Consider the following 26,502-nt stretch of genomic DNA (forward strand, 5'->3'; position numbering starts at 1 on the left):
CTGTAACCATTTGCATTGCATATTATCATGAAGTAGGATGAAACCTTTGGATGGAATTAGTTCACACAAATACTAGAAAAAATGACAATACTAACAGTTACTTTTTTTTTGCTTTGATTGATCTTAGGCATTTTTATTTCAAAAAGCTCTTTTTTTGTTCATGTGTACTTCCTGAATGTGTACTTCTTAAGATTTACCTCATCTTTCAAAAAAGATTTCAAATATCTCCAATGATAAAAAGAAGTAAGATCAGCAACAAGAACATGAAAGTGAATGCAAGCATTAAACCAAATTCTTCTACAGTCAAAATCTAGTGGGCCACATCCTTTTATTCTGTACTGTTCCCAAGGAGACCAGTAGCAGGATTTTCTTTCATATTGAGATCTCACTGTGGGCCTAATACAGTTGTTGAAAGGCTTGTGCTTCGTACTCAGTGAAAAAGCAATCTGACTACGATACGCTAATGCACAGGATGCTGTTTAGTCGCTGTATGTTTAACAGATCCTACTTTCTTATTAGTTCCTTGAAGCCCTTGTGTTTGTAAAAGATTTTCTATTTCACTTTTAGGCTTTCTTACTGTACTGAGCAAAATTATGACAAAATGAGTCTGCAGAGGTTGTCGAAATACACAAGATGCAGAATCTAAGGTATCTAGTGCAAAAACAAAAGGAGGAGCTACACAAATTTCACTTGGAAGCTCAAACTATTGAATTTCTTGAACTTTAAGGTAAGCATAAGGAGGATGGGGGTTTTTTAATAGTTCTTTTTTGGTTTTGCATTTGTTTTGTTTTGTGTTTTTTCCTGAGTGGGAAGAGAAAATGTGTGTTTTGGGAGTTTTTTTGAAATTAAATTGCATTAACAAATCACTAAACTTCTTTGGGCCTTACAGTCCAAACAGCCAGTTTGCCAGCTAGCAGTTATACTGCAGGGCTTCTCGTAGGACTGTGAGCCTAACACATAAATGAGAAACTTCCGCTTCCACTGACAAAGGCTTTCCTTAATTAGAAACTTCTTATAAGATATTCAGTGTTGCATAGACATGCTTCCATTGAAAATTATTCTTTCCACTTAAAATGAGAGAATCAAATGTCTTAAAATCTACCTTAAAAGGACAAATGTCTTCTTCCACTAAATTAGTAGTAGGAATGTAGTAATCTCTGTAAATGCCAGTGCTGCCTCAAAAAAACATGCTTTTTTTAGCTTAATGAAAGCTATCAATAACTACACGTTAAACCATTTAAAATAATCTAGAAATTATTCATTTGAGTCCACCAGTTGGCAAAAAGCAAGCCTACCCCCCTGGGAGACCAAGCTGCAGTTGTACACGGCTGATATTTACACAGCGTGATCCTCTTTTCGATGGGTTGGATCTTGCCAAATGCTTGCAAGCATATATCAAAATTCAGCAATCTGTTCATTCCCTGACATGCTGCTTGGAGAAGGTCTGATTTCTGGAAGGTAGTCAAAAGAAGTAGGGATAAGAGAGGTATGTTCCTTAGACAGTTGAACCACTAACACTATTTATGTGCATTCTTCTAAACATAGGGAGGCAGGGTCAGCCTTTGGGTAGGAGCACAGAAGTGATTGGAAAGTGAGGCTGAACATATGCTTGTAAGATGAAAGAAAGGCCCTCTGATTCCTGCTCGCATTGCAAAGACTTCCTGATGCTTATTTTTACTCTACAAAAAACCATGGGGTTTCAAGTCATGATGCTGAAGATGGAGAGTGGGTAAAGACAAGATGGGAGAAATATTTTTCTGTCTCTGTCCATGTGATTCTACCTGAGGAGCTCACTGGAAAACTTGATTCCAATTATCATCTGCTTAGTAACTTTTGTGATCCTTGTGGAATCCAATCACTTCTGAGCCCATACTTTTTTCAGGTATCTCTTAGGGGGCAGTGATCTGTAAGCCCATCATACACAGGTCTCCTATTATATTTTCTGATGAGAAGAAAACTTAAGAAAAGATAAATTTATTTCCTGAATCCACAGAAACTAATAAAATAGTGGTAAACAAGTCCTTAGTCACTGGCAAAAGCAAGAAGTTTGCAGTTGCTACTGAATCTACTGGTGTATTTTCTTCCATGTTACATGTGTTTTAAAGTAGTTAGTAAGTGCAATAGAATACACTGGTGTTTAATGCACTTTTTTTTTCTTTGCCCCTAAATTGAACTTGGAATGATGATTAGGCAAATAGTAAAATGCAAACTTTGTTTTTTTGCCTGTTTTCATACTTATAAAATTGGCTTTCCAAACCTAATTTCCTACATTTCTCTTCTTAAATATCAAAAATCTTTCATACTAATTAAGACTATCAATGAAGAATGTGTGTTTCTACAGAACTATCTTATGTGCGTCAAGTCCCAAAGTTCTCCTTTTTTTGTTTGTCTTTATTGTTGTTTGCAACATCATTTGTTTTAGACTAATACGTATTTTATGATCTAGTAGGATACCCATAAAATTAAAAGACTGTTTCTGCTTTAGCATTATATACTCTTATATAAAGCACCATAATTTTGATTCACCGAGGCTCATTCCTGAAAGATTTTCCCCAATATTAGGCATAAGTAATATATAACAGTGAACATACTGTGGAAATCTTGCTAAGGGTCAGAATCTGCCAGTTTTACTTTCACTGAATAAAATCAAATATCCATAAATGGTCCTAATGTCAAGAAGCTACCTGGCAAAAGAGGTCTTAGGTTAAAAAAGAAAATTTGTATCAAGCAAGCAAAAAATAAAACACCCTGTTTTCTGTCTATACAGCAGCCTGAGTCTTTGCTGAAATAAACCAGTGCACTCCATTAACTGGTAAGGGTATTCCTATTCCTCTGCCTTCCCTGATCAGCTGAGTTTTTACAATTTTGATTCACATATTTTCTGCCTTTATATATTTTTAACCTACTCCTTTCAACTATCTTTCTAGCAAATCCAGCTCATTGTTTTTATCTTACTCTAAATTTTATTAATTTCACCGTTCTTGCTGCTCACTTTTAAGACTCCTTAAGAGCCTCAAAGTTCATTTATAATGTTTGTCTCATTAGCACTTTACCAACAGAATAGAAGATGGAATGATTTTGTCAGAGTTGCTGAGAATTGGCCCTTCATCCATACTTACAAACAATATAAAGTGCATATAAACAATTATTTTGCATATACCACTGCTTTCCTCTCCCAGATAAAGACATGGAAAATGCAGAATTTCTGTGTGTCACAATATTCTTGATACAATGAATTGCAAAATAAAGTAATTTCATCAGTTCCATCTGTCCCAACCTTTCTGTTCAAGGCAGCTGTTAACAATACAGTTTCAAAATACAGACTAATTTTCTTCAAAAGCTATGTAAAATATTCTGGAAAATGATGACTGCTTTTCCATTCTTAGACCTGTTTTTGCTCTCTTACCACATTTATGCTTCACTGATTTCAACATATTTATCCTCTGCTTACAGTGATGTGAGAGAAGATTTGTTGTCTTTAGCAGCTTCTTCAAACATGCAGATCTAGATTAAACCTGGCACTGTAATGTGTCTGGAGGAGGAAGCTGGCAACTGAGAAGAATATTTCTGAGCTCATACCATTCTGTCCAGTGAAAAAGGGAAAAGAAATGTGAAGGTAAGGCAAAATAAACTCTTCTAATATTTAGAACAGAATGGTAAAATTTCTTGCAAAGAAGTGGTCTAAGGAGGTTTGGATATTAGTCCTATTTCCATTTCTAACTCTCAAAAAAATCTGTTTAGCTGTTCCAAGACTGAAATAAGTCACTCCATCTAGGGAAGAATCACATTGTTAAAGTACTATATGTAATTTGGACTGTGAGGATTGTGTTCACACACTGCACTGCAAAAAGCTTCTTTTGATGAATGCAAACAAATGGATTAGATTTCCCAGCCAAACAAAAAAGATATCACCATGCTATGCAAAATTTCTTTCTTTGTGTCTAAACTCTAAGCTCAAATCATTGTTAACACTTGAAATTGTTTTTCTATTATTAAACTAAAAATCACTTAAATTGTAGTAAAAGTCACCTTACTTAAAGCATTATCGTTCACTTGTTCCTTAATAATTCATATTGTGCATCCATCCAGTAAAAACCTTGGTTTGTATATGATCCTGTATTTTTACCCTTCAGAGTAATTCTCTTGCCATCTAATTGCAACATAGGAACATCCAAGCTGAGAGTGTTAACTGGCAGATAACTAGACCATGGCAAGATGAAAGATGAAATTTGAAAGTAACCCAGTGTGTCAGCCTACTACGTTAGACACCCAGACCAGCTAGCTTGGATCCTTAGCTATTTCTATGAATCATTTAAGTACCATGAACCTAATCTCCCTAGGAAACCAGGAGGGAAATAAAAAAGGAAAGAAAAAAGAGGGAAAACAGTTACTCAAAAAAAAGAGTGTAGAGAGAGACTTAGAAATAAATGGAGAAAATTTAATGGAAACTTTTAGAATTACTCATGGATTTTCTGGATGCAACGTCAACAAAAGCAGCATTTGAAGCCAAGGTGGTGCTTCTGATACTGAAGTGAAAGAAAAGTAAGAAAAACCTTACTTTTTGCTCATTAGAGATGAAAGGAATCTCAGAACTCTTTCTTTTGTAAAGAGCTCTCAGATGCATGCAAAGTGTCCAAGATTCATTACATTGTTTTCATACTCACACTTGTTTTGTCACTAGACATTGTGTTGGGCTTTTTGTTCACATGGTTTCAATTTCATACCTATATGCTTATTCTAATACACAGTTTATGACTTCAAAACTGTCTAGCACCAGATATCCTTAGAAAGTTAGGGTCTGAAACAGTCTTCCCTCTTGCCAACACCTTCTGCTTCATACCGAAATATTGAAGCTTTAGCGTCTAAATGTCCATGAAAGTAATCAAGAGTGCTACAGTAGAATCTCAAAACCTTTGAAATATTATCAGTTTGGCCAATGAGAAGAAAGTATTTGTGACTTATGCAGCACTTCATATTTTGCATGCTATTTCAGTCACTATTTCAGACTGATTAAGGGCTTTTATATTTAGCACTGAATGTATAAAAGGATGTTGCTACAATATCAAATACTACCTCTGAATTAGCTCTAACAGCTCCATGAGTTTAGCCTTTAGCTGCTCACCAATATTCTCCACACCATTATATTTTATATTGTATTACAGTAAACCATTACCACAAAACCTCTGGAGCAATGTAATTTGCTGAACCAGAAAATTGAGGTAACCAGTTGCATAGCACATTTTGACTGAGCTCATCATTTCTATAATGCCTGGTGACAATAAGTCTAAGGCAGAGAATCTAGTGGTAGCCTGTGAAGAGTTGCCGTAGACACTATGCATATTGAAAACCAACACATTAACAACAACCTGATAAAAAATGACATTGAAGAAATTGCTCCTTATATTACTGTATAAAGGCTATATTAAAAAACTCAATCCATAAAAGTTAAACTAACAAAGAGAAAACTATTTGTAAATATCTTCACTGATGTAAACACTGGTGTAAGATTTCAGTATTATATCTATGTGAACAAATGACAAGGTGAAATCCCTCGTCTACTTTCATCTCTCTCAGGGCACTGGGTAGTTGAGGTAGCTGAAATGAAAAGTCATCTGTGTTTGTTTCTGGGCAGGCAGGCAAGAACCATGGAAAATATTTTATGTGGGTATGAATGGAGCAGTGGTTCTCTACCTGTTACAGAAGAAGTTTCATTTTAGAGATAGAGTAAAACTATTTTAAGCTTTATAGCCAAGTTAGAACATTAGTTCAGTAGGTCTGGGTTTGAGAGAAGACAAACTAAAGGCAAGAGATTGTTTGGAGAATCTGTGCTTTGTACTGCACAGAGGAATGGTGTGAGGCAGCACTTCTAGCTCTGGTTAGCAAACATGTCAGTCTGGCTTAAATCATCCTGCTTGCAGTAACATGGCTGCCTCACTTAGAAATATCTGTTACCTTTACTAGACTGTCACGCACTGCCATGTGTGTACAATTGCCAAGTCCCTTCAGAAACCAAAACTGTTTCTCACCAAGCCAAAGGCAGCAGTAATTGGGTCTCATAACTTTTGCATTCGGGATCATCTTCCTGATCTTCCTGTTACAGAAATTAAGGAAAAGCGTGTAGTTCTTCAAAGGAAATCGAACTTATTCACTCTAAGTGCACCAAAATTACAGCTTTTTCCTCCTTCGCAAGAAGCTGAGGTGTAACTACCACCCAACTTTGCAGTTTTACTTCTACGATAGAAGCTGTTACTTTTATCACACTCTTAGTTCCAATGAGGATTTGTTAGAAAGATAGATGAAACAGCATAGCATCTGAAAAGGTGAAAATAGCACATCATATACACATAAGTCAGCTTTACATTACCCATTTTTCCAAATTAAACATTTTTACTTTAAAACGCTAGATTTTCCAAAAAAGCTAAGACTCTAAAATGGCCTGTTAGTAATTATTATCAAAGGTTTCAGAGAAAACAAAGAAACAAACAAACAAACAAAGAAACAGGTATTAATCTGCTGAAATGCTAGCAAGTTTTTTTTCCTGAAAAAGATATACCCACATAAAAAATTGTGATATTGAGACAATCAACTATAGCTAAATTTGAACAACCCTGTGAAATTCCTATTGGGATATTTCTCTAGGACTAGCAGGTATTTTTAATTTTCATAAACACTTTGTGATACAAGAGTGACATCACTTCTGTGGTACACTTTGTGAATAAAATACTCATTTATGCACAACTTGCCTGCAGTTCTTGCTGAGGCACCCATGAAATTCTCTTAATTTGAATTATGCAAATGTAAAGGACTTCTTTACTGTGCCCTGGCTCCAACAGGACCTTGTAATATTGTTTGTAGCTGACAAATTTCTAGGAACTATGTACCTCTCTTTGACCGATGTCACATTATAAATGTTAGTTGTTTATACAGTTTTTAATAATACAGACATATGACACCAGCTGATGCCAAACACAGGAGAGGAAAAATTGGTTGAATCTACGACTGAAAATTCTAGCAATGCACTAAGATTTTGTATATAGACAACTTTTATGTCCACAAACTAAGATTCTTCACAAAATCTTTAGACTGATGCAGGCAATATTTTCATTAAGTTCTTGAAAATCTAATTGCATAAAGAGAACTGAATCCTGTATTGTTTTACAATTTATTGTTTTTTTATTTGTGTTGCTGTTATTCTGTTCTCCCACCCTGAGCCATAACATTTTCGACCAGAGTGTAATTTAAGAGGTTTTGAAAGAAACCATAAGAAGATGAAAATACAATTGATGAGTAGTGGATTTAGTTTGTTTGTCATTAACTTTTCAGCATCACAGTTTCTTGCCTAAAGACAATTATTGTAATGATTTACATGTGCCACAGCTTCACATCAAGTTCCAGATGCTCACAGTAACAACTGCTGTCTGAAAATATTGAGACACTCTTCAGAAATCAAAAAATGAGGCTTTCAAGATGTGATGAACAGTGCTTTTGAAGATATTGAATTCAAACTAGGAGGAGTTTTCTAGCACCTTTCTGCTCTTTGCATGTTTTTGACAGTGTCTGAATCAGGAATATAGTTAAAATTATCCCTGTGTGAATCAGCTTCTCATTATTTAACAAGGTCTTTTCAAAGAATCATCAAAATATAGAAAACACAACAAGACAAAGACTTCAATAAATCCTATTTTTTAAAAGAAGTTTGACTTGAAGTCTTGTTTTAACTGTTCCTCACTCTCAAGATGAATTTTCTGTGCTGTGAACCAGTGTAATTGATGCATCTATAATACACATTCCTGCCTGTTTGCTTGGGGCTGGAAACATATTAAACCATTCCAGAGAGGAGCTACAGTGTTATGTCAGGTATAGCCAACAGCAACCATAAAGGATTCCTGTGCAGTTGCTGACATGAGGGTTTAATGCACAGTTGCTGATTTTTCAAGATGTTCCCTGTCAGCATCGGTTGCACTTTGTCAGCTTCTGTCCCCATTTAGCACAAAGCATTCCTGGGAAATTTTCACTCAAATAACACTTGAGGATCAGGCTGCAGTTGCTCCTTGTGCAATGGTCCAAGAATAAAGTACCTAACAAGGTACATTTTCTGCTTTTCTAGCCACAGGCATGAGTTACATCACCTCTGCACCTACTGAAGCTCACTGCAATAGGCACCAAAATCTTGACATCACAGACTTCCAGCATTTCTTGACTAAAGAAAATATATTAAGCCACCTTTGCCTTTTACCTTTGCCTTGTACCTCCTGAAAATAGTGGTGCTAGAAAATAAGTAACCTGGTAACAGGTTCTAAGTAGAAGGATAAAAGTGGAATACAGCATCCCAGGTCAAAAGGAAATTATTATCATATGGAACTTTAATGATGAATGGGTCATGGATCACAAGGGATATTATGCTAAAATCTGTGAGAACCGAGGACAACTGCTTGAGATTTGTGTGTGTTTAAAGATGCCCTGAAAATTCTACTTTGCATTCACACATCACAGGAAGGAAATAATAATATTCAGTCTTGTACTCAGTAACTTAGTACCAGAGCAAATCCATTCCAAGTTGTAGAGTACAATGTAAAGAAAATATAATGGATGTTATAGATTTGTGATAAAAAATGCCCAGTGTCCCCTCCATTGGCAAAGAGAATGTTTCAATACAAAAGACCTCAAAAGGTAATTTGTTTTCTAACAGCTGACTTTTCCAAAATTCTCTTATCACATTGCAGAAAAAGACACCATCTCTGAAGATATTCAATCCAGTAGCACTTACTACTTAAATCAATACCTGTTTACAGAAACAGCAAAGAGAAATAAATGAAAACTTTTTAATCACCAGCTTCCTGTAGGAACTCTTTTAACATTTACAGAACAGTGTTAAAAGCACACTATTCTTTACCAGTTATCCAGCAATTGGCTACACCAATTGCACCATTCAACATGCATATTTCAATAAATATTTCAATGTTATTTTCTTTCTACAATTCAGACTCTACAGGGAGGAGAAAGAGGGACAGTGCTCTCTGGATTTTGGAGGAAAATTTCATCTAAATTATCACTATTTGAGTAGTAATACAACAAATTGCATCTACAATATTTTTAGTGCTTTAGAATGAAGAAACATCAAAGATATTCACAGTATCTGTATATTCTGAATTAAGACAGGAATATATAAATGGTACACAGTCCATTTACAATTTTCTTTTTTTTTTTTTAATTCTGGTTTTTTTTGCTTTCCTTCAAGCTCTCAGACTCACTGATTTTAAGTTTTTCTATAAACAGAAAAAGGAGAATAAGGAGTTATCTCCTGAAGGAAATAAGTATCACTCCAAGTCAAGGGAATCTTTATATATCACACATTCATTTATAGATTAATATCTCCATTTCCTCAGCCCAATAGGTTCTAAGATTTGACAAGATACTGACTTCAAATCTGAAAGTACTGGGCATCTCGTCTTTTGTTCCACAAGTCCAGGATGTATAGGTTGCCATACTCACAGGCTCCATTTCATGCCAGCAGGCTAGCAGACAAAAAGCAAACTCCTTTACACTCGGTGGGAACTGATTTGTGAAAGTAATTTTGTACAGACTGACACTTCTCCCACATAGATTTTCTTGTTGTATATATCAAAGATTAACTACTTTGGAAAAAACCCATCCAGTTTCAGGACAATCTATTAATTATCTCCTCTAAGATTCTTCTCATGACCTGACTAATATGTTTGACATAAAGGGACATTACATTTTGGGAGCTCTGACAAATAATTTTTGCTTGGGTTATTAGAAGATGTTATACCATAACACACACTTTTTATTTTTAAAAACCTTAAACAGTAGTGTTTTCCTGAGTGTCTATCACATGAGATCTTTGAAAGACTGGCCAGTTGATAATATTTGGTGTTTGTAGAAGGTTAATATTTTTAAAATAAAATTCATCTGCCAAATTTGTAGGCAGAAAGACAAGGAGGGACTTCTAAAGACAAGGGAGAGCCCTTGCGCAAGGACTGAAACCAGGATTGTTGATCAGTTCCCCATCTGCAGGTGGCTGTGCAGCTTCCCAGTCAGGTGTGTCTGTGTTCCTCATCCCTTGACACACCACTATCTGTGTGCTCTTATATCACAGAGACATAGTATTTATGATTTCTTTCTTGTCAGTGTTCTCTGTCAGCTAAACACTCTGTACTCTCTAATGTCCATCTCCTCTAGCAGAGAAAAATGGAGAAGAAGCCTTTGCCTTCTGACTGAGAATTGTGCCACATGCCATAGGTAGTACCTATAGTTTCAGACACTGGAATAAAATTTGGATATATTATTGCAAATCCAAACCAATTTCTTTCAAATTTATAGTGATTTTTAGATAGAAAGCACCACCATTAGCATAGCAACACATTATACTGAGTATAGCTCGTATACCTCAAATTCAGGAAATAAGAAAAAGTACCCTTTCCAATAAAACATGCAAAGACAGTTCACAAGAGACAAAAATAAAACAGGCAAAACAAGAAGTCATCTAGTACTGCTTTTTTAAATTTTGTCTCATTTCCTCAGAATATTATAATAAAAAAGTCATTAAAGTTAACAATGCATATGTCTATTTCTTTAGCTTTTTCCCCTTACCCTTAATACTACTTGCTAGAAGTCAGAATTTCATGAAACTAAACATACTTTTGGATGTAGTCTTTACAAGCAAGTGACAAAGCTGTGGGATTTTAAAAAATTTAAAAAAAGCCTTTATGACATCTGTGTGTTTTATACCTGGTGTTTCAGAACATCTGCCGTATGTTCCTAGGAAAAGAGCCTCACAGAGACACAGAACTATGCAGGTCAGCAAATTATCTCCTGAAGACCTACAGGTCTTCTTTTTTTTTTTTTTTTTTTTTTTTTTACCTTGAGGAAAAGCTGCAGTTGTCTCCTTTTTAACTGTATTCCAAGCAGACTCCCGGCATCTCCATCAACAGCAGGCAGAAAACAAAAAACTAAGCATAAACAGCAAAAAATCTGGGACAAGATTGTTCAAAAATCATAGAAGAGGATTGATAGGAAGGGCAATTTTTATGAGGTTTCCTGGCACCTAATGTTAGGTCTTACCCTGACATGGAAGTGGCCTCCTTAACCTTATTGAAATTAAAAGATTCACTGAATGCAGAATTAAGCTATGTAGATAACCAAACCTCTGTCTTCCACCTTCTCTTCTAATTCAGCATGGCAGCATTCTTCAGAGAAGGGACCTAAGAGTATGGCAGGATATAAGCAGATTTTTCTCTATAATAAATCCTATAAAGAGGACAATGCTACAGAAGATGGCAATAGCCTTGAAATGCATAAAAGACATCTTCTCAGAAATACCTCTTTGTCATTCAAACTTGGCTAAATTTGCTAGGAATAAACTAACCTGACCCTTTTCCTTTTTTGGGGGGCTTTTTTTAGTTTTTTTTTTAATCTTCATTTTTTAAAAAAGAAAAGAGAAGGTAAAACATTAGAGCATTAGGAGAATGCAGACAAATGTTCTTCCCTATAATACTTTCAGTCTAACTGAATGTATTCTTATAGCTGCCCATCTGGACTGTGACAAAGAAAGTATAGGAACTAAAGGAAAACATTTCCAAAATATATATATAGAGTAATAATTTTGTGCCCTATGGTTTTACTCGTTTGTCTACTATATGATGTAAGAGAAGACTTTTCAAAAAGCTTGATATTGTTTCAAATGTAACATCTCACTGTGTAACTTTGGTTTTAAATACTTTCATTGTACAGGGTTACCTAGTGGCATGGAATTTTATCATCCCTGCTTTACAAGGAGGAAAACATGGATGCTGAAGATGTAAATGTTTGCATTCTCAGGTTTTGCAGCAGAAGAAGAACAGTAGAAATAGAAATACAAGCTAAGAAAGTACTACTGCAGAGTAACTCCCTGTAACTATGAAAGAAATTATTAAATCTGTGCTTCTCTATCAGCCCTTACAGTACAGTTAGAATAATTTGTATTCACAAGGATTTTAGAAAGGCATGGATAACATAACTATTTATCACATGATCAAACACATGCTTTTAAACAGTGAAAAGTTCAAAACTGTCAAAGTACAGGGTACAAGGATAGAAAAAGTAATAACTTGTCCTGTTCTTTTCCCTTCCTTTTTGAGAGCTAAAACCAATTTCTCTAAAGATATGTTTGTTCTTTTCTACACATTCAAGATGTCAAACTGAGCGATTTTGACACCCATTCATTCTTAAAGGGAAAGAGCTTAGCCAGCAAGAGGATAAAAAAGAAAGGATTACTTCTGTACAAGTATCGCTCAAAATCTTAATTATACCCTAAAAATGAAGGAAATGCATTCCACTACTTTTCAAATGTAAGTAGCTCAAATAATGATGGTAAAATGAAGTGACTTAATAACAATTTTAGAAAATAGAAAATCTAGTTCTTTAAAATCTTTTTTTTGTATTTTAAAACATACTCATTCTGTAAGCAGCTGACATAATAGTAGAGAAATGAACATGAATTAACAATAATTTAGATAAATGCCAGGAGGCTGAATACTGTGAGTACTTTGAAATCTTTTTGAAACGGTAAAATTCATTAGAAAAGGGTGTGGGTGGAAGGTAAAACTATCTCTGTGGTTCAGCTCCCTGCTGAGAAAAATAATTTAATAAAATTTTTAAAAAACACTGATGAAATACATTTGAAGACCATTATGTACACCATCTTAATAAAACTATAACCTTTACCTACATTGGCCTATGCAAGCAAAATCCAAACACGTGTAAAGCGTCTATTGGCATATTTGGTGCTTGTCTCTCCACTGATATGTTACATCAGAAAACAAATGTATTCAAGGAAAGTAAATTCTTTTCAATATTATATTAAAAGCACTGGTGGGAAGGAATCGGGCAAGGAAACACTGTGCTGTATTTTATGCCATAGCTCAGTCCTTCAGTACATTAACAGTATCCCAAAAATTTGAGAAACTGAAATTCAATTCTCTCCTGAGATCTGCAGCTACAGTAAGATGGCAGGTCAACTGTCAGACAAAATATATTCAGAAGTACATGATGCTCTGTGTGGCTCAAAAGAAGGCCTTTTCAGCTTTCATCTCAACTGAAAATTCACAGGAACAGATGGTTGGTACGTGATTCAATTGCTGCGTGCAGAAGGTGCTGATAACACCAGAGAAGCCTGTGGGGCTGCTGCTTTATTCCTCAGCCTACAGTGTCACTCCTGCCCTGCCTGTCTAGCAGGCTGCTCAAGTATTGTACCCAAGACAGAAGGGGTCCCCAGCAGGAGAAACCAAAGGAGGCTCAATTCAGACTACTATAGCACAGTTTGGAAAGTCTTGGATAGTTTGGAAAGCTTTGCAAGTGGAAAGTTTGAAGAAGGCTTAAGGCAAACTGCTAGCTGAGAGTGTCAGTGAACCCATTTGTGCCTCTTGAAAGACTATAGAAACTACTGGGACATAAAAGGAAAAGAACTTTGCTCACATCCTTGTAGTATCCGTGCTGCTTTCTTCCTTTCCAAATGAGAGGTGGGGGTGGACACATCATATTTAACACCCTGGCAACTGATTTGATGTTTGGGGGTTTTTGGTCTTTTTGCTTTGTTTTGATTGCCAGTTAGTCAAGAAAGCACCAGAATCATTTGGAAATAAGTTATGATAATCCACAGTACACGTTCATTAGTAACATAAAACCCAGTAATGTTTCTGCAGTATGATATCCTAGGATTAAAGCTAAAATGTGGAAAAAAACAGGGAAAATAACATTCTGAGTATACACTAAGAGTAGAAGTTTGAGGATTGTTATAATTTATTTTACCACAAGATACAACCAGATTGTGTTCTCTCAGGTAGCTCAACGGCTTTTTTTTTTTTTCCTTGCCAAAAACCCCTTTCTTCCCTAAAACCCAATTGTACCATTAAAAAAAACCACTCTCCCCATTGAAAATATTCTTGCCTTCATATCAACCAATGTTTGATGAAAATATTTGAACTCCATTATACCATAGAAAAATTATGTTTTTACTTTCCATTATTTGTTGTGCAGAAATAAAAAAATCTTTTTTTTTCCAGTGAATGATATGGAAATATAGAAAACGTTCCTCATGTTTTCTGTATTTTAAATGCATTTACAATTCACTTTGCTTGTTTCAGGTCAAGTTTTTGGAAGCCTGATTTTTAAAAAATAAATGTACTGTTCATAGTAGGAATGAGTCAACTGAATCTTGATAGTTGTAGACTTAGGAACTGCTCTTATGGCTATATTTAACACTGCTGCATATGTGCCTAAAGACTACAACCCAAAACATTCCATATTTCATCATCACTATACAACAGGTTTTTGGAAGAGAGTTTGAAACAATCAAATTCCTGCAGCAACTGGGAACCAAGAGCACCATAATCCTTCCTGTCAACTTGCTTTATTCTTCAAGCTTGATGATCAATAGGTACTTAAGGATTATACTAGCATGTCTAATTGTCTATATATACATAAAGAAATTAATGTGTCCTTTACTGCCATTAATGATTTTAAGCTCCCTTATGCCTGGCTAACACAAAGAGAGTTTATTTCCTTCTGATTCACATATTGTTTTACATATCTGAAAATGTCTACCACACCCATATTTAGCACATCCAGTTCTTCCACTTCCCCCCTGTCCAAGTTTATATATTTGCTAAGCTTTGCCTCAGACCTGTTTCTAAATAACTGTATAAGAAAGATTCTGAGTTGGAAACATCAGTGTGAAAGCATAGAAAACCTCATGCACAGTACTGGCTCACACTGGAATTCCAATATTCTTGGAGGTAAACAGGTGAAAGACTTCACTGTCCCTCTGAGGGAAACAGCACATACTCTGCTTTTTCATTAAATTCTAAATTACAGTAAATTCACGGATACAAGCCACACTGAGTATAAGCCGCATCTCTGGGTGTTGGCAAATATTTCGGTTTTTGTCCATAGATAAGCTGCACACGAATATAAGCCGCTCTGTCGTTCGCAGCGAGGACCCGCGTGCAATTAGTAACAGAACCGCGGGAGGGCGGGGTTTACTGGCTGAGCTAAGGCTGTGCAGGCTCGGCCCACTAGGGGCCGCTGACGGGGCCAGGTGGCCCAGCCCAGTGCTGCCGCTCGGGGCCGGCCGCCGCTGCCCCTGGGCTCGGTCACCCCGGGTCGGCGCTGCCCCGCGGTGGCAGGCAGGGACGGAGCTTCCCCCGCTCCTACGGCAGCAGCGGCGGGCGGGGACGGAGCTTTCCCGCGCCCGTGGTGCCGGTGGCGGGCGTGGACAAAGCACCCCGCCTCCTCCCCGAGCCGCGGCAATGGCGGTGCGCACTTCCCGCCCCCCCCGGGCCGCGGCAATGGCGGCGCGGGGCTCCCGCCAGCTCCCCGAGATGCGGCAATGGCGGCGCGCACTTCCCCCCCCCTCCCCGGGCCGCGGCAATGGCTGCGCAGGGCTCCCGTCGGCTCCCGGAGCCGCGGCAATGGCGGCGCCCCCCGCGCCCCCCCCCCCCACCGCTCCTCCCCGGGTCGCGGCAATGGCGGCGCCCCCCCCCCCCCTCCTCCCCTGGGCTGCGGCAGAGGAGGGAAGAAGAGAGCTCTCCCGCCTCTCTCCCCGCCCCCCGTGCTGCCTGCAGGGAGCCAGGGCAACACGGTAACACTGTAACAATTGCGAAATGCCGGCTTTTACTGGCCGGTGCTTTTACTGGCTCGGCACTCTGGTTGGCACGTCTGGGGTTGTAAATGTCAGAAAATTATTAATATATTAGCCGCACCCGACTATTAGCCGCACTTCCGGGTTTCCACCAAAATTTTTGTCGAATTGCTGCGGCTTTTATTCGTGAAATTACTGTAAATGACACCTCATGTGCAGAAAATGGAAGATTTTCTTTCCAATGTGGCCCAAAAGGGAAAAATCAGATTCTTCACATTGAAAAACACCACAGGATTTTCAATACATTTGTGTGCCTTCTGAGGTACATGGATTTAAATGTTTTACATTATTATTTTTGTGTATGAAATGAGAATTTTTATAAGTATCATAAAAATTTAAATCCAATGTGTTATTCAGATACTTAATTGGGACATAGAATGGCAAGATAAAAGAATGAAAATATATTATCTGATTGTGTAAAGTTTGTTTTGTAAAACATGCTGTTCTACAAGTGTGACTTGAAGCTGGTAATATAATTAAAAATAAAATTGACAATTAATTTTAGTAATTTAATAATCCATGCTACATAGGCAGAATATCTATTTTTGAGACACTGCAATTCGGTAATAGATTGGTTGCTTTAAATCAATAACTGACGAGAGAGTATGTCTGTAAACAACAGATAATTTTCTGCACTGTAACAATGGTGGTGGTTTGGCACAGTTTATGATGTAAACAATTTATGTACAGCTTGTGAATCATAATAAATTTCTAGAAAATGATGTTGTCTTATTGATTTCACCAAAATAGGTCAACATGGGGAGCAGGTTCTCTGTCTTACCCTCACTGAGAGTCTTCACAAGGCATTTGAATCTGGTATAGGTAGATACAACTCAGTTTCCAATGGTTTATGAATGACATGTGGTATTTTCTGTCTGTCTGCAAACTGCAGGGCACATGGCTTCCTCAGAACACTTCATCCATTCTCAAGATGCCCATGATGATCGTGGGTGTCTCCAAGGGGTGGGAGCAATTCACACATACAGTAATTTCACGAATACAAGCCGCACCATTTTGACTAAGATTTTGCTCCCACACCAGAAATGCGGCTTATATTCAGGAGGGGATAATATGTGAATAATTTTCTGACATTTACAACCTCAGAAGTGCCAGCCAGGGTGCCGAGCCGAGCAGCTGACAGTAAAAGCCGGTATTTCGTGATTGTTACAAATTGTTACCCTGTTGCGCTGCGGATGGAGCCTGGCTCCCTGCAGGCAACATGGGGGTAGGGAGAGAGGAGGGAGAGCTCCCTCCTTCCCTCCTCTGCTGCAGCCCAGGGGAGAGACAGGGGGGCCCCGTGCCGCCATTGCCACGGCTCGGGGAGGAGGCGGGGTGCTCCGTCCTCGTCCGCCTCCATGGGAGCGGGGGGGGCTCCGTCCCTGCCTGCCACCACGGGGCAGCGCCGGGCCAAGGCGAGCGAGCCCAGAGGCGGCGGTCGGCCATGAGCGGCCCTACCGAGCGGCAGCACCGGGCTGGGCCACCTGGCCCTGTCAGCAGCCCCGAGTGGGCCGAGCCTACACAGCCCAAACCAAGCCAGTAAACCCTGCCATGCCGCGGTTCTGTTACTAATTGGCAACTTTGTTGCATGCGGGTCCTCGCTGCGAACGACAGAGCAGCTTATACTCAGGTGCGGCTTATTTATGGACAAAAACCGAAATATTTGCCAACACCCAGAGACGCGGCTTATACTCAGTGCGGCTTGTATTTGTGAAATTACTGTATGTTGCAGGTTTCTTACCCTCCCACCCAAACTTCACAGACCTCCTGGGGCACACTGGGTCTTTTTTTTACTTTCATACCTTGGGTTTCTGGTGGCAAAACGAGGCACACCAAGAACTCCTGAAGTACTAACACAGATATTACCTTAAAACTACTTCTCCTTTCCTGTCTAAGAAGTGGTCAGAAGTGTGGAATTGCATTACAATGGCAGGACACAATAACTTTAGTTTTCCTGCTGATGCTTTGTCTCCTAATAGCATGGTAGTTCTCAAATATTTGTTTATGATTATGAGGTTTACCACATCGGTGGAAACACAGCTGCAAGAAACTAGCTTTTCCTCTTTTCTTCCCACTAGTTTAATAAGGAGGAAAGATTTATTGATAGTCGTTCTTACTCGTTCTTTGATATACACACTGATCTATTGAAAAAGTCCACAAACACTTTTTAACAAAATCTTCATGCCTAGCTGCTGTATGTAGGCTGCTGTCACATGTCATGTCTGTTTTCCCCAGGGAGTGCTCCTATCAGGTGACAGATTTCTAGCAAAGAGCTTATTTGCTTCAGCTTCCCCAGACCCAATTCATTTATTTCAAAGAACAGGGAAATCCAGTCCCACACAGACCTGCACAGAAAAGATATACATACCACTCACTAGAGGACTACCAGCATGCACTAGGCAAGTGTTAAAAAGGGCTTTTCCCCTTCAAAGCATTTACTGGGGGAGGCTGGAATAGGTTTTTCTCCCTTAATCACATCACTGAGAAAGGGTGGTGAACTCAAAGAGTTATTTCTGAAATCTGTTGCAGCTAGTACAGCAAACTAGCATATAACGTCTTATAGCATATTTCACAGACGTACACGTGAAGAACAATAGCAATCCGTGGAAAATTCAGCAATTTGGACTGCTAAAATAGGAGTTTCAGGAAAGGAAATGGAAACTGTGCATCTGTGGAGACAAAGCTTTTTGACTCCGGCCAGATCTGATACAACTGGATACAGCAAATGCCTGCAACATGCAACTTTTCTGCGCATGTTGTAAACAGAAGCTGTGCTTGTTTAATTCTGTGCTTGCATTTGCTTTGAGACAGAACCAATATACCAGATTCAAAATTAGAAAATATTTTTTACTTACATAATTATTTTTGTTTATCCCTGACTTTTTTTTGTCCTCCTACATCTCCCTGCATTCTGATGAAATTTATTCATGTCAGTCTGTGTATTTAATTCTGTAAACTGTTTCTCAGCTGAGAAGTCCCCTGAAATAAACTTGATCCACTAAAGCACTTTAGTGCATGAAGTCAATAGAGCCATTCATTGCTTAAAGGTAGCCAAAAGACCTAAGTGCGTGTTACTGGGGGGGCCTGGGAAAAAAAGGACAACTCATGACAGTAAGTGCTTTTTAAATGGTCCCTACACAGAAAAGCTTATCAGTGCTACATTTTCAGGTTGACTGGTCTATGGAGATTTAGGAGTGCCTTCAGCATCATTTAAATTCACTTCTAGAAACCATATCTGAATGGCAGATGGCTTTGTCTGTCTGCAGTCCTGAGCCCTTACAAAGAGGAAAAGAAAAGATCACAGAACATTCTGAGTTGGAAGGGACCCACAAGGATTGTCAAAGTCCAACTCCAAATTCCAGACAACATGGCCCCAAGAATCACAAATATCAAACTTTAAAACTTTTATGCATAGTGTCACAATGGTGAAATATTAATAAGAGGTTGCAAGCTAAGCCAAAATATGTTCTTGTGATTCACATATGGCATCTATTACCACAGAATAACTAGGGTCTTTCAATATTAGTTATAAAATGCATACCAAATGCCTTGTAGAGTGGTGAATTAGGTCTCAAGAGCAGGTTACTTCTTCATACTGCCTGCAGTTTCTACTGCATTTGGACAAGGCTGATACTAAACAAAAACTCCAATCACAAGTTATTATTACAATAAACAGTAAGATCTCACCTTTCATAGATTTCTTTCATCTAACATCATTCCTTTGTTGCACAGATAAATCACATTTTAAATCCCTTAGCTCCAAGTATATTCACCTTCCCTGCCTTTTTTTTTTTTAAATAAATAAGAAGAATTACCAAATGCCTGTTAATGACATACAGTAAAATCTCGTGTCCAAATATAACACAGCAAAAAATACGCTGAACTGTTCTGTCTTTGAGTCTCCCAATATGTGGTCAATAGGTAACCTCTTCATACCTGCAAGTATCTGCTCTTCAGCACAAGAGAATAAAAATGACTGCATGTTCCAACTTTATAAGGCATCTTCAAGGCTAAAATGATAAATATTTTTAAAGCCTGAGAGGTAAGTCACTGGGGTCCCTTTCTGTGTATTGATTAAAAAATAAATGGGATCATTACCTTGTTAGTAAAGTATCAAAGGAGAAGCAGTCTCACGGAATTTCAGGAAATCAATTTCATGTTAAAACTAATTTATTTTCTCACCTTTTTATGGAGAGGAGGATGTCAAGGTCTAGATCAAATGGTCTGAGGGCATGATGAGGAATTACAGTCTTCAGAGTTCAAATTCAAGGCTGATACTGAGCCAGGCTATGACCGTAAACCAAAATATTAATATGTTTGTAAACCAGGAATACAGGGAAAGATAGATAAGCATTAAAAAAATACCTAGATCTTCACTTCCTTTTTTTTTTTTTTTTGGTAATAGTAATGGAAACAACTATGATTTAGCCAACTAAGGATCCAAATATTGTTCCCTCTGGCATACTAAGTCTCAGAGGTATCTAAAAGCACCTTGTCATCAGAGGGCTGGTAAAAACCTGTTTGTCCACTCGTTTCAAGGCTCTGTAATTGTGCTACAAGAACATGTATGTACACAGAAAGTGCTAATGTAGTGATTTGAATCATTGGAGTTTTTCCAAGCCTGGTTCCAAACAGCAATCAAAAAAGATGATCTAAACTGTATTCTCCTTTTATTTTTTGTCCTCTGAAGTTTTTTTAATATACCAGTTTTAGCACTTTTAGATCTCACCTTTCCTCAGAATCACAGGTTTGGTTTTGATCTATTTTAAGGGCCTGAAAGATCTGGAAAACAAAGTTAAAAATACAGCATTCCTTTATTTTATTTTCAAAAGGTTAGGATAAGATCAACAATTTTAATTTAAGCAAGGCTTAAAAACTATGAGGTATCCTTATGAATTTTTAGTGAATTTAAGAAGTTTTCTATATGTATCTTGTATTAGTTGAACCTTTATTTTTAGAGATACTCAAAAGTACTTGGATTTCCATTTATATTGTTTTTGCAAGAAGTAACAAACTACCCCTTTTAAAATTCCTGAGTATTTCAGACATTTCCAAAAGGAATCCTCAGGTGTTTTTTAAACTGTAATTTAAGACAGTATAACATGACTCTTTATTCCATGTATAAGAATCCCCTCCATCTAAAGAAAAATTAGTAAAAGTTAGCAGGTGGTCTAGTAAATTTGAGACCAAGTCTCAACAGGAAATTTAAATCCACTCGTGTGGGCAATCCCTATCCATATTAAAAATAGTAGGTTTTAGAATTCTGAAAGTAAAATTCCCAATGAGAAAAAAAAGTTTTAATTATTAGATGAAATGTTTATGTTATAATGAATCTTTTCTTTGATCACTCAACCCTTCCTTGCCTTCACCAATATGAAAATTACTTCTTCCACAAGATAAATGAAATAGTTTCGGGCTTAAAATTGCCTAAGCCTTACCACGAGTGCTGTTAGAAAAAGCAGTAGCACTATCAGTAATATGTTTTTAGCACAAAACATTTATCAGTCACCCTCTGATTTTAGTTTCCCAGCTTGAAGATTTCATACAGATTCTTCTTTAGACAGATATTTTAAGGTAAGTTCTTGTGTTCAAATACCAGATAGTTTTACACACAGTGTATCAATTATTCTCCAATGAGTGATTTCTGTTGAGATACACACTGAAATTACAAACCATCTTCAAGACAGATACACAGATTTAACATATTAACACTGCCTAGGACAGGGTGAGAGATGCAGGATGAAAGTACAGCTCTTGAGGTGTCTCGGGGCCATTCTCTGGGTAAGGCAGAACCATCACAATGCTACTGTAGGCAATTGCCTCAATGGCATTCCCCACAATTTCCTCTGATTACAGGAAACAATCACAGATATTGCAACCCACTCGTCAAACCCAACAGAGGTTACCACAGCTAGTTTGTCCTTACAATCATAACAATCCTCAAATTTATTGTAGAGCTGCACTGTCCTGTCCATTTCCAATTTTCCTACTGTTTCAACTAAGCCTTCATACGATACAAGGCTATTTTATATATCATACTACTATACTGAACACTTAAAAGATATTATAAAATATCTTCCATTCTTTCCAAATCTGAAATGCAAATTAAAAATTCACAGAAGTCTTCTGCATTAAGTCTACCATCAGGTCCAAGTCTTTCCCATACGAAAAATTTTAGTTGTTGTCTCTTGCTACTTTTTGCTCTGTTTATGAATAGTTGATTATGTTGTTTCCATTGTCTTCTTGTTAAGTGCTTCACAGTTTCTTAGAAATTCAAATCCCAAGAATAAATTATGTTTCCTCAACTAAAGACTCTAGGATGAAGATATATGGCTCCACATCTAGCAGTCTGTACTCATGAGCAATGTCTATTTAACTTCTCACCAGAACAAGGTGTGACAAATATGGGGTTATTTATTTGGCATTAGTGTGTTTTGGGTTTGGGGTTTTTCTTAGAAAATTTGTTTTTAGTTTTATTCATTTTAATGTTTTTAAACATTATTGTCCTACATGCTGATAGGTATCTTCCACTAAATTACCTCAATCTGTTCTATTTAAAGCTTGTACTGTTTTCTCACTTCACAGTGTAACTGAAAATCTAGATTAAGAGCATCGTGAGGCTTTTTTCCCCCCCAGTGCTTCTTTCTTCAGGATTTATTGGGCTTTTTTTTTTTTTTTTTTCTTAAAGTAAGGGGACTTGTGCTAGGGAAGGGGCAAAAATTTGGGAATGCAACATATATTGATCATAAAATAAATGACCTATTATAAACACCAACTTGCCATGACCTTTGGAAAGTTTATATGCATTTTGAATATGTTTCCAAATAATTCCAAGTATCATTTTCTCCTTTCATTTACAAAATGCTACTTTTTGTAGTTAAACATTTTAATTATTTTTAATAATTCATTGTAGAGTGCATATGAGATTTTAAGTTAGGCAATGACAACTAGATATTACATCTGGAACATTATGAATATATTTTAGCAAAACAAGGTAGGATTGCCTGCATAAAAATGCTTGCAGCGTGTTTTATTAATATTCAGATCTGTTTCTTATATATAAGGAAAACTGATCCTTAGCTTACATGTTTAGCTTCAAAAACTTTTCTCATAAAACATTTAAGTTGTAACTATAATGACAATAAATTTTATTTTGAAAAAATACTTAACGATTTAAAACTCAAAAGAAGCATTTTCTAGTCACTCAGCCAAGTCATGTCTGGCCAAAATTTTTTAGTGTCCTAATAATGCGCCTGTGATCTCAAAACCTGCAACATATTAAATAGTTAATCATGAGTAAACAAGCTTTGTTTAAAACAGCAGTAAGTTAGGCTCACTGGAAATACAGTGAAGCAGAGTTCAAACATTCACCTGAACAGGGAATTTGACACGACCTTACAAAATGCTGATAGTAAAATATGAGAACGTAGTTCAGAAATGTGCAAGAATTTTTCACTGGAATCAACATATTGCACTCAGCTATTTCCAGAAATAGTAACTGCAGGAAATAATCACAGGGAAAAGCTCTTGAACAATAAGAGAATTAGAGTTCCACTTTATTTTATTTTTCTGCAATTTTATTTTCAGCTGACCTTCCACCTTGCCTAAGCTTCCAGTTTCTCCAAGATATTCAGATTCATTAGTGCAGAAGCAGATAATACTCTCCTAAACAACAGCTTCCTAAGTCTGCATTATCTTAAGTTTCTCACTATACATAAACTGATCATGACTGGAAAATTTGCCCTGTTGCCAATAAACTTCTCAGAGAGTGGCTGCATGAAGCCCACACAGTGAAATTCTGTAAAATATCTATTAATAATATAGCAACATAAATTTCCAGACTTTTAACTATGGGAATAGTAAATAGCCATAGGAATGAGCTTATGGTTCTGGGCTGGTCTGCAGATAGGCTCCTGTAAATCACCTATTCATCTGCTCAGGAGATGTGTTCCTTTAGCAAATTCTGAAGCAGTTTGCAGGTCTTTAGTGTCCCACAGTCTGAGAATCTTTACTTCTCAACTGGCAAGATCCATATCATCCTTGACTAATTTGATCCTTGGCATGTTATGCAAGCTTGCCAGGAACTGAAATCCATCCTTTACTGGGCTTTTACTAGTCATAAGTACAAAACAGTTGGAATGATGAGTTTTTTTGAAGATTTTCAAATATATTTTTGAGGAAGAATTACTTCTGAATGCAGCAGGAGATACTGAAAGACATAACTGAACAAAGGAAAGCTTTCACATTTTGGCTGCTCTTGAGCAAGCAGGGAAATATGAGATGAAGTAAAGTAAAATAAGAGAAAGATCAGACCTTTTCTTTCAGGAGCAGTACATATATTAGAGGAGATAGACTAGCAACAGAAGTCTTCTGCAGCCTCAGATTATCTGATTTACTGCCTACAGAAAGAAAATCAAATATAATCAGATACTTTGGTTTTGAGAAATAGTACTTAGGTAATCCTCTGTGCTTGCAGGAATATGGTTAGAAATCTAGTAATTATAAAAATCCTAGAAATCTGCTTAAAGCTCAGGTCATCTATGGGAATTTTTTTTTCTCTTGTGAGCCTCACACCTGATGTCTGTGGAAGCTGAGAGAGGAAACACTATCATTCAGTGTTGTTACATTCAAGACAAACTTTTTGTTTTCTTAAAAGTTTGATGGATCTTGGTTCTTTCTGAATCTGGCAATTTGCTTGAGGAAGGAAAAAAAAGTCGCAAAAGTGGTCACAAGCATCTCATCTGTACTTACAGTAGTTTCACGAATACAAGCCGCACGGATTATAAGCCGCACCCCCGGTGCCTCGACAATGTTGCTGTCTTTGTCAATAGATAAGCCGCACCCCGAATATTAGCCGCACTTTCGTTCGTGCGCAGCTTTCACAAATTGGCCAATTAGTAACAGGATCGCGGCATAGCGGGCTTTACTGGCTCGGGGCGGGGCCAGGCAGGCTCGGCCGGCTCATGGTTGCCGACGGGGCCGGGTGGCCCAGCTCAGCGCCACGGCTCGGCGGGGCTGGCCGGGTGGTACTGCCGCCGCCACCGGGCTCGCTGGTCCCCCTCTCCCGTCAGCACCGCCCCGCTGCCGCGTTCCCTAGCCCCGCCGGCGGGCTCACCGGCCGCGGCGCGCCACGTTCCCCAGCCCCGCCGGCGGGCTCGCCGGCCGCGGCGCGCCGCGTTCCCCAGCCCCGCCGGTGGGCTCGCCGGCCGCGGCGCGTTCCCTAGCCCCGCCGGCGGGCTCGCCGGCCGCGGCGCACCACGTTCCCCAGCCCCGCCGGTGGGCTCGCCGGCCGCGGCGCGCCGCCTTCCCTAGCCCCGCCGGCGGGCTCGCCGGCCGCGGCGCGTTCCCCAGCCCCGCCGGCGGGCTCGCCGGCCGCGGCGCACCGCGTTCCCCAGCCCCGCCGGCGGGCTCGCCGGCCGCGCCGCGTTCCCTAGCCCCGCCGGCGGGCTCGCCGGCCGCCCCCTCCCGTCTGCACCGCCGCCGCGTTTCCTCGCCCTGGCCGGCACTGCAGGCCCCCGCACCGCCGGGCTCCCCCACGCTGCTGGCCCCGATTCTGCTGGGCTTCCCCCGCTGCCAGGCAGCCCCACCCGCCGGCCTTCCTGCTTCTGCCATGCTCCCCTGCACTGCTAGCCCCAGTTCTCCCGGGCTCGCCGGCCATGCTGGCTCAGGCTCTGCCGCCCTCCCTGCCCCGCCCTGCTGGCTCAGGCTCAGCCGCCCGCCCCCCACACTGCTGGCCCCGCCTCTGCCACGCTTTCCCACCTCAGCCGGGGCCGGCCGGGCTCCAGCTTGGCTTGGGGCTGCCGCGGGCTCTCACTTCCGTGTTGGCAGCTTTTAGAATTTTGTTAATAGATTAGCCGCCCCGGAATATTAGCCGCACTTCCGGGTTTCCACCAAAATTTTGGTCAAATTGGTGCGGCTTGTATTCGTGAAATTACTGTACATTAGCCCAGTAAGGGAAAAATAACATTGGCAAGATTGTATTAAAGATGACCTTAAAATCCTACCATCAAACTTTTAAGAAAATTATGTCCTTTCAAACTCTCATACAATTCAGTCCTATATTCAAAATGGCTTTGTACTCTTCTTTCTTGTAGAAGAGTTATGAAAGTGAGAAAACAGATTTCAAGATTATTACACAGCCAAGATAATACCAATTATTCCACATAAAAGAACAGAATGGTGATTTTTCTTAGGCTATCCTTGCCATAACTGTAGCCAAATAATTGGTCAAAAGGGAAAAAGATTTTTTGTGCAAGAATTAACTTAATGTTCTGAACATGCATCTCCACCCAGGAGACCACACAGGTGAACTCCTGGCCTTAGTGATAATAATGGCATTGGTTTCCTGTCCAGTGGCCTGAAACTAACTCCCCAAGCATCTCCCACCTTTTCCTGTTCAACTGCTGCTGTATTTGCAGAGTAGTATTAGGAAAAATGACAACCAGCCAAGAAAGGGCAGTAGACTTCAAGAGTTGCGCAGGGGAACATCCTTACAACAGGTTCTCCTGGATACTCATAGTGTTTACTATTATACTTCCACAATTAAAATACAAAACAATAGTAAATCATTCCTATAATAACTACCTAATAATAGATTTTTCAAGTTTCCTATTAGAAGAAATACTGAGCAATTCTAATACTGTTGTTCTTTCAATCTCTCCCAAGGAAACATGTTATTATATTGAACCTGTTAATAGCTGTTGAACTAGACCAGGTTAACTTCTTTTTTAATGTGAAGCAATAAAAATTTTATAGGATAACCTACAACAGAAATGTGTTTACCTCCTAATTTTGTCTTATTTTTCCTA

At 38.7% G+C, this 26,502-nt stretch overlaps 1 protein-coding gene and 1 long non-coding RNA gene across 2 annotated transcripts in view; one reads left to right on the forward strand and one right to left on the reverse strand.

Moving 5' to 3' along the window:
* The window catches only part of CNTNAP2 (contactin associated protein 2), a 1,181,910-nt gene that overhangs the window by 714,207 nt on the left and 441,201 nt on the right, over window positions 1–26,502 (reverse strand).
* Window positions 416–13,933, forward strand: LOC116992763. Its single transcript, XR_004417104.1, has 5 exons — window positions 416–488; window positions 568–727; window positions 2,768–2,812; window positions 3,454–3,616; window positions 11,752–13,933. It is a non-coding gene; the product is annotated as an uncharacterized LOC116992763 (long non-coding RNA).

This window comes from Catharus ustulatus, chromosome 1 (genome assembly GCF_009819885.2).
Source record: "Catharus ustulatus isolate bCatUst1 chromosome 1, bCatUst1.pri.v2, whole genome shotgun sequence".
NCBI lineage: Eukaryota > Metazoa > Chordata > Aves > Passeriformes > Turdidae > Catharus > Catharus ustulatus.